The 13,592-nt window shown below is 37.0% G+C and overlaps 1 long non-coding RNA gene across 1 annotated transcript in view; it reads left to right on the top strand.

Moving 5' to 3' along the window:
* LOC123608791 overlaps nucleotides 1-13,592 on the top strand; it is a 281,964-nt gene that overhangs the window by 154,114 nt on the left and 114,258 nt on the right. Inside the window, exon 2 of the long non-coding RNA XR_006717442.1 lies at nucleotides 2,702-2,771. This is a non-coding gene — a long non-coding RNA (uncharacterized LOC123608791). The remainder of the gene's footprint in view (nucleotides 1-2,701; nucleotides 2,772-13,592) is intronic.

Here is a 13,592-nt window from a genome sequence, read left to right as displayed (position 1 = left end):
ACCTTAGAATTGATTTCTTAGAAAATACAAAGATTTATAGTGTCTCACCAGCTTTTTCCTGTTCCTTTCATTTGATAGACAAGTCACTCAAATGCACTTAGCAAAGAACTCTTGGTATTACAGCTTTCCCTTCATAATAAGTCATTCTGATACACGGGAAAGTAGATACCTGAAGTAGGTGAGTGCTACAAAATATACAAAAAGAAGGGTACCATATTTATTAAGAACATATCAAAATGAGTCATCCTCTATGTATGAGTACAAATTTTTTTGTTTTCTCTAACTAAATTCCTTAACATATCTTACTAAGTCTAATCTTAGTTCATATATCTGTTTTCTATTATGAAAGAAGTCTATTTTTTATTATTTTAAAATGATCTGGGGCACCTGAGTGGCTCAGTCGGTTATATGTCCTACTTCAGCTCAGGTCACGATCTCATGGTTCGTGAGTTCAAGCCCCACGCTGGCCTCTGTGCTGACAGCTCGAAGCTTGGAGCCTGCTTTGAATTCTGTGTCTCCCTCTCTCTCTAACCCCCACCCCCAGCTTGGACTCTGTCTCTCTTTCTCTCTCTCTCAAAAATAAATAAACACTAAAAAAAATTTTTAATGACCTATTGCTGATATAGATGATATGGATAGCTTGCCTTTGTCTTTCATACAAATATTACCAAATAATATACTGTTTTGATAAAGTTAATTTCTTATTACAGTGGTTATGTATAGACATTAATATGGTTTGCAAATAATGATAATTGCCTTGAGAAAAAAAAATAATCCCTGACATCCTGGAGCTGGTCTGGTACTACAAGTCAGGCCTTGGTGTTCTTCCATTAAATATCCACAATTTCATAGACCATTAGCATCAGACAAGTCCATACTGTGACTATCATGAATCCAGACAAAAACAAGACCACTCTGTAATTATGTCTGAGCACAGACAAAACATGAACAATGTCCAAGCCACAAAATACCAAATATATTCCTATTTTGACTAATATGTGTGATTGTTGATTTTTACCAGTTACAGCTCTAGCCTTGGCCCAGTCTCCTATACCTCTAGAAAAGATTTATTAAGGTAGCCACTCATAGAGTTATCCCCATTTCATGACCACATCCTGTCCACTGTTAAGCCCTGCTTCCTTAAACCCGCCCCAAAGTCACTTGACACAAGCCAAATTATTTAGTCCTTTCCAATACCTTGTAACTGAGACACTCCACAATTCACCATTCATTTCATTCTCCAGCAAACCTCTCTCTCCCTGCGAGGAGTGATAAGCTCAAATTATTTTTCATATCTTATTACATTGACAAGATTCTAAAATTACAAAGAATAATAACAGTGACAGCAAACATTCCTCTTCAAAGGGGCTAACATGTTTTACCATGTATTAATACTTGCTTTCCTTTTAGAGCAGTTTCATTTACCATATTAAGAATAGTTCTAGGGGCATCTGGGCAGCTTGCTCCATTGAGCATCTCTTTTTCGGCTCAGGTCATGATCCCAGGGTTGTAGGATCAAGCCCTTCATTGGGCTCCATGATGAGTGTGGAGCCTGCTTAAGATTCTCTTTCTCCCTCTGTCTCTCTCCCCTACCTGCACTCTCTCTATATAAAAAAAAAGAAAAAGAAAAAGAATAGTTCTGTATTTTGAAAAAATCTTTATCTTGAGATTGACACAAAATTTTAATTTTTTGGCTATCAACTCTTCTTTTTAAAAATATTGTAATGGGATACTATTTTGATAAATTTTCCTTCCATGAATTCCCAAATCCTTTTGGGTTGTGGTTAATTGTTCTTTTAATGGTTTTCAGCTTTAATAAATTATGTAATTTATGAATTTTATTCATTTAACAGATATACTTTTAATATCCACTAGATACCAAGTTCTATCTTAAGTCCTAGACATGTTGCAATATAAGAAGTCATAGGGAGGGATGGGAGTGTGGCTATAAAGAGGTATCCTATTAACTGAACTGTTCTGCATCTTGACTGCTATGGTGGTCACATGAATCTCCATGTGATCAAACGTGAAGGAACAACACACACACACACATTAGCACACATTAGCACATGTAAAACTGGTAATCTCTGAATCAGGTTGGAAGATTCTATTGATGTTAATTTCCTAGTTGAGATCTTGTACTCTGGTTATTCAAGTTGTTGCCATTAGAGGAAATCAAGAACTCTCTGTACTGTGTCTTATAACTGCATGGGACTCTACTATTAACTTAAAATAAAAAGTTTTTAAAAATTGATAGTCCCTGACATCATGTAGAATACAATATAATAATAGACATAGATCATAAAAAAATAACTATATGATAACTACTATAACGTAGAGGAAAAGTATAAGGTGCTGTAAGTGCATACAGTATTAGAATCTAGTCTATACTAAAGGGTCAAAAAAGGCCTCCCTGATGATATAACATTTAACGTTAAGCCTAAGAATGAATAGGAATTGGTCAAACAAAAAAGAGGAGAAAAATAGAAGATTGTCACATTTCAGGGAGTGGGGTTTCAGCAAAGAATCATAAGGAAGGTTGACAGAAGACAATGCTAAAGAAAGAGTGTGGGAACAAAACATACTGGACCTTGGAATTATAGTAACTTTACTTGGAGAATAATGAGGATCCACTAAAAAGCGTTAAGCAAGGCACTAATAATTTCAGCCTATATTTTTAAACTATTACTTTGACTTACAGGTAGAGAACAGCCTGGTTGGAAAGGATACCTACAAATATGCAGAAAAAAGGAAGCTGTCATAGAGTCCAGGTTAGTGATGCAATTCTTGGAATTGGGTGGGGGTGGTGAAGATGGGAATCAGTGAATGGACAGGTTTGGTAACGATTTGAATGTGAGCTGTTGATGGCATAGATTATACCCGGATTTTGGAATGGGCAGTGGAGTGGATGGAAAAGCCATATTCTCAGGTGGGGAGGATTAGAGGAAGTACAGATCAGAAGTGGGGTAGGGGGTAGTTTGGTTCAATTTTAAATCTAGGATAAGATGCCAGCAAGAATTCCAAGTGGGGATTTCAAGTAGTCAAGTAGGTATGTCCAACTGGAACAGAGAAACAGAGATATGGGCCAGAGATAAAGCTTTAAGTCTTGGCATATAGATGATATTTAAAGTCAAGGGGGTAGCTACAGTCATTAAGGGAGAGAGGGAAGAGAAAGAAAAGAAGAGGCCCAGAGGAAATTCCTGATGAAATTGAACATTTAAAGGTCAAGGAAACTTAGAAGGAGCAGTCAAAAGGAGTTAAAAACCCAAAAGTGATCTTAGGGAAGAGGAAGTTAGAGAATATTTAAGAAATAAATAGCGAACTATGTTAAATGATCTGCTGAGAAGTCAAGTCGAATGAGGCATAGAAATGACTGCTGGACTTAGGAACATGAAGATCATTTGTAACTGGGGTGGAGAAGGGGAGAAGGAATGTAAATGGAGGTAGGCTCGCTAATTTGGAGGAAGATGCAGGAGCTGTGTGTAGCCAGGTCATATCGACTTTCTCTATAAAAGTATAGACACTGGAAAAGGAGATTTAAGGAAAAAAAGGAAGATGTAAGATAATTGTTGCAAGAGAGAAGAGCTAGAGTAAGCAGTGAGTAGACTAGAAAAACCATTCAACTACTGAGGTAGGTTTTTTTTTTTAAGTTTAAATAAATGGAAAGTATCCAAATTTTCTCTTGGATAAGAAGACTCAGTATTGTAAAGATGTTAATCCTCTTCATATCTATCATTATATTTGGTGTGGTAATCATAATTTGTACTAAAACTACTATTATAGCTCACACTATGTATCAGGCACTGGGTTAAATGGTCCTACAACTCTAATCAAAGTCACGAGTTCATGGGAATTTGCAAAATGACTGTAAAGTTTGTCTGAAAAATAAACATGCAAGAATAGCAAAGAAAATTCTGGGAAAGAAAATAGCAAGTGTGGATTAACCAACTGTAATTGTGGCTTGCAACAATAGAAAGTTCAATGGAAAGAACTCAGAAATAATCACAAGTTTATGACAGGGTGACTTTGATAAAGCTGGGTTTTCCAGAGAGTGGGGGAAAAAACAGGTTTACAGTGAAAAAATCAGGGATGCCTAGATAGCCATTTGGAAAATAATAAAGCTATATCTCTACAAATTTCTTATCCCCAAGTTAGATCAAAAATGTGAGTGTAAAAAAATTAAATTGTAAAAAAATTAAACAAAACTGTAAATATTTTTATGATATTGTGCTGAAAAGACCGTTTTAAAAAATTTTTTTAAATGTTTATTTATTTAGAGGGAGAAAATGAGCAGGGGAGGGGCAGAGAGAGAGAGAGAGAGAGAGAGAGAGAATCACAAGTAGGCTCTGCACTGTCAGGCACGGAATCTGATGCGGTGCCCGACCTCACAAACCGCAAGATCATGACCTGAGCAGAAATCAAGAGTCAGATGCTTAACAGACTGAGCCACCCAGGTGACCCATGAAAAGACCTTTTAAAAAATAGAATAATACTCATTCTTGACATGGCAAACACACACATACACAGTGCCAAAAGACCTTGTTAAACTAGGAAAAATATTCTCAACTTTCAGGATGAAAGATTAAGCTATCATAGATCAATTACAAAAATATGAAGAACCCAGTATTAATAAGAAGGGCAAAGGAAATAGCTCAGAGCAAAAGAAATGATTAATAAACATGTGAAAGATGCTCATTTTGTCACTAATTTTAAAACACAAAAACTAAAACAACAAAATGGTATTTTTATCAGATTAATCAATCCAATTAGCATGTTATTTTTGAGTGCCTACTATGTGCCATGTGTTTTTAGTATTTTCCTATCAGTATATTTTCCATAATATTCCTGTGAGCATATTTTCCATAATAAACAACCAAACTTTTAATAATATGGTCAGTAGTTTGAATGGACACAGATGCCTCTAAAGAACTTGGTAATGCTTCACAGGTGGCGTATTTTACTTATGTCAAACTCCACAGTCTTGTTTATTTGCTTGATTTTATTGTGCATCGTGTGAAAAAGAATGGATTATCTTTAAAAGCAATGTTTTTTTTTTTTAATATGCTCACAAAGCTAATTATTTCTCTCCCATTTGATTATATTTTATTGAGCTGACAATATTTCGGAAAGTGTAAAGTTAACATTTGAAGGGGCGCCTGGGGGGGGGGGGGGCGCCTGGGTGGCGCAGTCGGTTAAGCGTCCGACTTCAGCCAGGTCGCGATCTCGCGGTCCGTGAGTTCGAGCCCCGCGTCGGGCTCTGGGCTGATGGCTCAGAGCCTGGAGCCTGTTTCCGATTCTGTGTCTCCCTCTCTCTCTGCCCCTCCCCCGTTCATGCTCTGCCTCTCTCTGTCCCAAAAATAAATAAACGTTGAAGGGGCGCCTGGGTGGCGCAGTCGGTTAAGCGTCCGACTTCAGCTAGGTCGCGATCTCGCGGTCCGTGAGTTCGAGCCCCACGTCGGGCTCTTGGCTGATGGCTCAGAGCCTGGAGCCTGTTTCCGATTCTGTGTCTCCCTCTCTCTCTCTGCCCCCCCCCCCATTCATGCTCTGTCTCTCTCTGTCCCAAAAATAAATAAACGTTGAAAAAAAAATTTTTTTAAATAAAGTTAACATTTGAATGTTAATGGCAAACCAAACCAGAAACATAACATACTGATTCTTCTCTTTTATCAGCCAGAGGTGAGAAGAGCACTTAGTGGGGCTAGTATTTCTTTATTTCGTCATCTCTTCATTCTTTCATTCAACAAACATTTATTGAATGTCTGCTCTGTGCCAGGATATTACAATGCACAAGAGAAAGAGAATCTCTACCCTCAGATTTTACCACTAATTGGGGCTATAGGGAAGGAAGCCTGCAATGGGAACACTGTTTTAAGAACTTAAATTTTTATCAAGTAACTGAAATTTCCCCTTGCCTCCATTCTTTCAATCCAGAAACAGTGTAGTGCTGCGCAGGGTACCTTACTTCTGTGACTACACTTGATACTCATTTATGGGTGACTGAAAAACCTTAAATTATTTTTCCAAATAATATGTCAAAACTAAATGCGCCTAGGTCATGGGCTTCCTCTAGATTAATAAGGCTAAACTTTTTGGCAACATAGGAGAGATTTTTCAGGTCTAAATGAATCATTAGGAATCAGTAAATCACAGGCATAACAAATGTTCTATAATTAAGAAGATAAAGATGTATGTTAAGAAGAATCATAAATCTCCAAATATCCAAATACCCATTTGTCTTTGTCGACAAATACTGGAAAGAACCCACAGAAACAGGCAAACACATAATTCTGAATAGTTTATACTTTCAAAAAAACATTAAGCTAATATACACTTTCTTAGGAAAGAAAAAAAACCTCATAGACTAAAGAATTAAAATAGTTTCACAAGTTACTTTATATGGTTCCTAAATTATATTAGATTGAATCACATGAAATAGCTCAAATTTGATTTTTTTTTTTTTACCTACAAAATTTGCAATTTCATGTGGCTCACTCTACTGGAATTACATCATCTCAATTCCTAAGAGGAAGTCTTTGCATAACGAGTAATTTATAGAGTTCTCACTATGAGCCACACTATACTAAACCCTATCTGACATCAATCCAAGGTTGTACCTGGGGCCAAGGTATGAGCCTTGAATTAAGGAGGGTCTTTGAACTTAAACGAAAAAAAAATCCAATGCAAAATTGTTACTAAACTTTGACTGGAACTTCACATTTCTTTCAAATATAGACATGAGCAGTAAACTTTGATAGCATTACCAGCACGTTTGTTTTTGTCACCATTGGGATTCAGATGTTTTCATATTCCATTCAGTTATACTAGCTATCTCAAATTAACATTTATACTTATCACAAACTTGAAATTTCCTACCTTTAGGTCTTATTATTTAATGCATTTATTACTAATTACAGATTTGATTTTTAAAGTACTTGGATAACTGAAGTTTGATTAGTTTGTTTTGTAGCATTATATCTTTTGTGTATTTAATATATATTATTCTGGGGGACTCCCAGAGGGCTGAGTTGGTTGAGTGTCTGACTTCGCTTTGGGTCATGTCTCGTGGTTTATGAGTTCAAGCCCCTCATCAGGCTTGCTGCTGTCAGTGCAGAACCTGCTTTGGATCCTCTGTCCCCCTCTCTCTGCCTGTCCCCTGCTCATACTCTCTCTTAAAAATAAATACAGACATAAAACAATTTTTTAATATATTATTCTGAGAAAAGGTTCCAAGGACTTCACCAGACTGTTAAATGGGTCCGTGGCACAAAAAGGTAAGAACCCCTAGTACCATTTTAAGATCTACTTTTTTTAGCAATTTCAAATATACAATATGGTATTATTAACTATAGTTACCCATGATGTACATTACATCTCTGTGACTTATATTTATTTACTGAAGTATAACTAACATACAGTGTTATGTTAGTTTCAGTTTTATAACATAATGATTCAACAATTTTATACTTTCTCAGCATTCATCATGATAAAGATACTTTTAATCCCCTTTATCTATTTCACCTGTCCCCCTACCTGTCTTAATCTGACAACCACCAGTTTGTTCTTTGTATTTAAGTCTGGTGTGTTTTTGTTGTTGTTGGTGGTGTTGGTCTCTCTTTTTTTTCTTTCTTTGTTTTGTTTCTTAAATTCCACATATGAGTGAAATTATGCGGTATTTGTCTTTCTCTGACTGACCTATTTTAATTAGCATTATACCCTCTACATCCACCCATGACTTATTTATTTCACAACTGGAAGTTGGTACCTTTTTGCCCCCTTCCATTTTGCCCATCCCCTACCTAACCCCACCACTAGCAACTACTAATCTGTTCTCTGTACATATGAGCTCAATTTTTTTTAAGATTCCACATGTGAGATCGTTCAGTATTTGTCTTTTTCTGTCTGACTTATTTCATTTACTAGAATGTCCTCAAGATCCATCCATGTTCTTGCAAATGGCAAATTTTCCTTTATTTTTATAACTGAATAATATTCCAGTGTGTGTGTGTGTGTGTGTGTGTGTGTGTGTGCGTGCGTGTGTGTCCATACACACATTTTCTTTATCCATTCATTTATTGATGGACACATAGGTTGTTTCCATATCATGGCTATTATATATGATGCTGCAATGAATATGTGGGTGCGGATATCTTTTCAAGTTAGTGTTTTATTTTCTTTGAATAAAAATACTCAGAGGTCAGATTGCTGGATCACATGCTAATCCTATTTTTAATTTTTTGAAGAACCTCCATACTGTTTTCCGCAGTGGCTATACCATTTTGTATTTCCACCAACAGTGATGAGGGTTCCCTTTTTTCCACATCCTTGCCAAACTTATTATTTCTTGTCTTTTGATAATAATCATTCTAACAGGTATGAGGTGATATTTTATTGTGGTTTTTACTTGCATTTCTCTGATGTGATGATTAGTGATGTTGAACATCTTTTCATGTGTCTGTTGACCATCTGTATGTCTTCTTTGGAGAAATGTCTATTCAGGTCCTTTGCCAATTTTTTAACTTGATTTTTTATATTGATTTATGCGAATTCTTTATATATTTTGGATATTAACCCCCTATCAATTACACCATTTACAAATATCTTCTCCCATTTGGTAGGTTTTCTTTTAGTTTCACTGATAGTTTCCTTTGCCATGAAAAAACTTTTTTGTTTGATGTGGTCCCATTTGTCCCCCTTATGTTTTCTTCTAGGATTTTTAAGGTTTCTGGTCTTCCATTTAAGTCTTCAATCCATTTTGAGTTCATATTTGTATATGATAAAGAAAGTGGTCTAGTTTCATTCTCCAGTTTTCCCAACTCCATTTATTGAAGAGATTGTTTTCTCCTTATTGTATGTTCTTGCCTCCTTTGTTGAACATTAATTGACTGTATCAGCATGGGTTGATTTCTAGATTCTTGGTTCTGTTCCATTGATCTGTTTTTGTGCCAGTTCCATACTGTTTTGATTACAATACCTTTTTAGTATAGTTTGAAATCAAGAAGTGTGATACCTCTAGCTTTTTTCTTCTTTCTTAAGATTGATTTGGCTATTCTATGCTTTGTGGTTCCATACAAACTTTAGGATTACTTTTTCTAGTTCTGTGAAAAGCGCATTGTATTTTGATAGGGATTGCATTGAATCTGTAGATTGCTTTGAGTAGTATGTACATTTTAACAATATTAATTCTTCTATTCTATAGGCACAATATATTCTCTGCCCATTTTTAAATTAGTTTGTTTTTACATGCAATGGAAAGAAATGATAGATTCAGAGTAAGGCAGAATCCCATCTAATCAGGAAACCACTAGAGATTCCATACATACCATTTCTTCAATTGTTAGAAATTTAACTATTATTTGTTAAGTCATGAGCCAGGTACTGGTGATTCCCAAATACCTTTCAGTCTTACCAGGATAAATTGACATTGACAAGTAATACTTTCCCAAACTCTACTCTTTATTTGTGTAACAGTAGATGTAGATATGATACAATCTTCACTTTCCTTAAAGAACAGTAAGGATCCCCTGGGAACCTCATGGGGTATTATGATGTCCCCCCAGGGGGACATCATGGCTGGGGAATTGCCCACTAGACTAACATGATGAGTGAGCTCCCATTGTAGCTCTCCCTTTTGTTAATTCACTGCTCCCAACAGTGTAATGGTTTATAGAACATGGTTCTGCATTCAGATGACCTATGTTTGAATTTCCACCTCTGCGCTCCTAGAGAGATAACCTTGGACAGGTTAGGTACCTTAGTTTCTTCAAACTGTAAATGAAATTGATAATATTACTCTTTTCATAGGGATGTTGCAGGTATTAAAAGAGATGTTTGCAAAATAGTTGACATACAGCTTAATAAACATTAGCCATCTTTATCATGACTGATGCTAATACCATTACTTTCTCTATGTGTCTTCTTTTCCTCTTCAATCCTCATGTCATAAATGAATGCCACTTCATTTCTGTGAGGAAAGAAAGCATTAGTGGATTCATGTAGCAGGGAAATTTCTCCTGTTGATTATAGGCCTTTTGTACTAGAGGAGATAATGAGGCTAACTTCCCAAGCTACTTGGAGAGAAAAAAGAATGGCTAAGAAAGGCAGACTCTCTCAGCAGTGGAAAGATGTGCTTCCACAAAGAGTCCCCTTCTAAGGTGGTATGAAACTTTTGTTTCCAAGGCATTGTAGGTTTTCACAATTATGCTAACATAAATAATTAATCCATTTTGAAGCTATGGATATGTGAGCTTTATTCTCCTACTGCCCTTGAAATTTATATTCCAGGATCAGTGGATAGTTGAAACCATATAATAATTACGACCTTCTGATAATTCAAGCCCCTTTGGTCTCAAGGTGGAGAGATTGGAAAATCAGCATGTATTGAGTACTTACTACATATCAAGTGCTATGTGTAGTTTTGGGTTTTTTTTTTTTTCACATATTATCTCACCGATACGACAGCTCTATGACGTAGGAATGTGGCTCCATTTCAACAAATGAGAAAATGGAATTTAACAAAATTGAATAATTTGTCAAACAGAAAACACAGCCAGAAAGGGGCAGCATTGGGATTTGAATGTTGGTCAGTGCAACTGCAAGCTCCATGTTTGGTCATATAACACCACCCTGGTTACCTGTGTGTTAAATGTGCTGCTAAGGTAGCTGTGGGATATTAGCTTCATATGTGAAAACTGCCTCCCTGCCCCTGAATCACAAGGTAGCTGGTATAGTCATTATCTCTGAATTTCACAAACCTGCACGAGGTTAAAATCATTACTGAATTTAACCTTTTAACAATACCGTAATCTTTGCTCAAGCTGTAGCCACATAACAAAATGCTATGTCAAAGGTGAAGCAAAAATTAGAAAGTGAGTGATTTAACTAAAAAGAACATGCTGACAGTTAGATTTCTCTGGATAAGAATAAAGTGGTTCCAGTAGACTCAGAACTTGTCATTTGTCAAAGTCCACAGGAGGGAAGGTGTTATCTTTTTCCGCCGAACTCCAGGTTCACCAGACAAGGCTTATTGCAGAAAAAGAAAGTCAAGAGGTTATCTCCCACAAACATTAAGAAACTCTCAATAGTCAGGAAATCGTGCTTTGGATGAGATTCTCAAAGATCTTATCATTGGGCTAATGGTTTTAAAAGTGAACTTTTTCCTTCTATTTGGCATTCATGAATCATACCATAAATGAGGGCCCTGGATTGTAGTTAGCATGGGTATTAACCATTTGATAGCTCTGTGTCTATGTTTATTCATGAATCATCTCTTCTCAGAAACTAATTTTCCATGTTATGTACTCCCTGCTGACTGTAAAATAAAATTCAGCTGAGCTTTGAGAAGTTCCTTTGAGTTCATCCAATAAAGCTAATCCCATAAAGTCAAGCACAGATGAAAATGCACAGCCTATGGTATTTATCTTCATTGCTGATACATAGTGTTTTTCTGATCTGAATTATGTACCTGAAGATATTTTGCTCCTAAGGAAGTAGGTTCCATAATGACATTTATTCATTTTTCATCCATTTAATAACCTGTTGTTTTCTGCAGTGCCAAAGAGGGCTTGCCCTTTGGGTGAGAGGGATGCAGACCAGCCAGGGCACCCACAAGCAAGCTCCTATGACGATCACCATGCTGGCAAATAGCCTCTAAAGAAAGCTTGACTAGTGAATGGGGTTGCCACAGAACAGTTCAGCTGTGGACTTGAAAACCCTGGCCCCTTCCTCCTGGGAAGTGAGTATGAGTGAATATAGTAAATCGCCACTTTAATTAAACAGTCACTGACTATCCAAAATGAAAATCTTCCAAACCTAGATGACCAAGGAAAGGCCAATACAATCACCTCTCTGGGGTCCACTTGCCTTCTGTAAAAAAAGGACTGGAACAGCACATCTCTAAGAGGCCCCACCTTGAGGGGAGCTGGTATCAGTTCTGCCAGGGCTACAGGCTGACCTCAGAATAATCTAATCCCAGAGCAATCTGGAGATTTTACAAGCAGATAAAATGGGAAAAGATAATTGTTAAAGATTTGAGAGAAGCGAGGAATCTGCATCTCTCTGGGCCTTCTTTTAAGGGCCTATTCATTCTTTCCCCTCCAATTGGGATTTGGAATGGCACAAGAATCATTTTATAAATAGAGAGCTGGGGAGAAGGCCAAGTGAGTGTCACAGAACAGACCTTCCTGGCACTTATAAAAGCCAATATCGTATATTATTTCACTCAAGTAATATTTACCAATGCCTTTTATCTACTAGACTCTGTACGTAGAAATAAGACTTACAAAATCAGGGTTTAAAAGAAAGAGGACTTACCCAGTTTTGTCTCATAAAAGGAAAAGATAACACAATTTCTCTGTACATAATCATCCTACCCACTTTCCATTTTTTACATTATTTTTTGACTTAGTGCAGATCAGAGAACACAAACAAAAAAAACACATCGTTCCTCAAGGGAACTTTGAAGCAAGAAGAGACCATAGTCTCCAACTCAGTCATGTGATGAGCAACATATTGACCAGCTACTCAACCATTCTTTCAAAGTCTTCACTCAGTTTTGAAATCCTTAAGGGCCACATCTGTCCTTGGCCCAAGAAGTGGGATATATTCTGACAGGCAAAGGGCAGTTTGTAGCCCCAATTCTGCCAGAAAAAAACATGATTCACATTGACATTATCTTAGGTCCTGGCTTCTCATAAGCTAACTTATCTTATCTATCACACACCTTGACAAGTTTTCTGTTTCTACCAGTCTGACTACACAGTGCTTTGTCTAAGACTCTGAGATGATAAGGGCTTTAGTTTGCATAAGCTTTTTTTGTGTGTGTGCCTTATTTGATATCAGGTAAATTCAGATGAAACATGATCAGAAAATGGTTGAGCAGATCCTGGGGATGTTTGTGGAGTAATGGTGTCAGGCAAAGACCACCTATTTTAGGAAAATAGCTATCTGCCCAGTTAGATACCAGTTAGATCCACAGTTCACGTCCTCATAGCCGGGGGGGTGGTTCACTTGGACCAGTGCTTCCCTAAATTTTCTATTCAAGGGTATCCCACCAACTGACAGAAGTCAATGCTATGGGGAAAGGAGTAGTTCAATGGTGTAGGGGAGAGGTTACTTTGAAAAAATTATCTTTTCTCATAATATGAAAGTGAAGGAAAGAAAAGAGAGAGCTATAGAGCCCAGAACATATGGTAACTCACTGCTGTAGGAATTACAGCTTTCAAGATGAGTTAGTCTGTTTCCAGAAGATGGAAGGAAGGCATGGCAGATAGGAGAGGGAGACAGACTTCCTGGCAAGGACCGCTCTGATGGCATCTCCCAGGGAGGAAGGGCAGAGTGAACTCAAGACCGTCAGAGCCCGTCAAGTTTTCTAGCACGCCGCATGGACACAATGGCTTCCGGTTTGTAAAGGGTGATAATAGCAATGCCCAATAACTGTCAAACCCTCTAGAGTTTGTATGAGCTTTCACAGCATTATTTAGATGCCCAATACAAGATAAATTATAAATTAGGAGCTATTTGTTTCCATCTTTTTGATGAAAATCCTGAGGCAGAAAAGGAATTAGTAACTTGCTGACAGTCACACAGCTAGTATG

Source organism: Leopardus geoffroyi, chromosome B2 (assembly GCF_018350155.1).
Source record: "Leopardus geoffroyi isolate Oge1 chromosome B2, O.geoffroyi_Oge1_pat1.0, whole genome shotgun sequence".
Classification (NCBI taxonomy): domain Eukaryota; kingdom Metazoa; phylum Chordata; class Mammalia; order Carnivora; family Felidae; genus Leopardus; species Leopardus geoffroyi.
The sequence above is the reverse complement of the archived record's forward strand: the minus strand, read 5'-3'. Positions and strand labels throughout refer to the sequence as shown.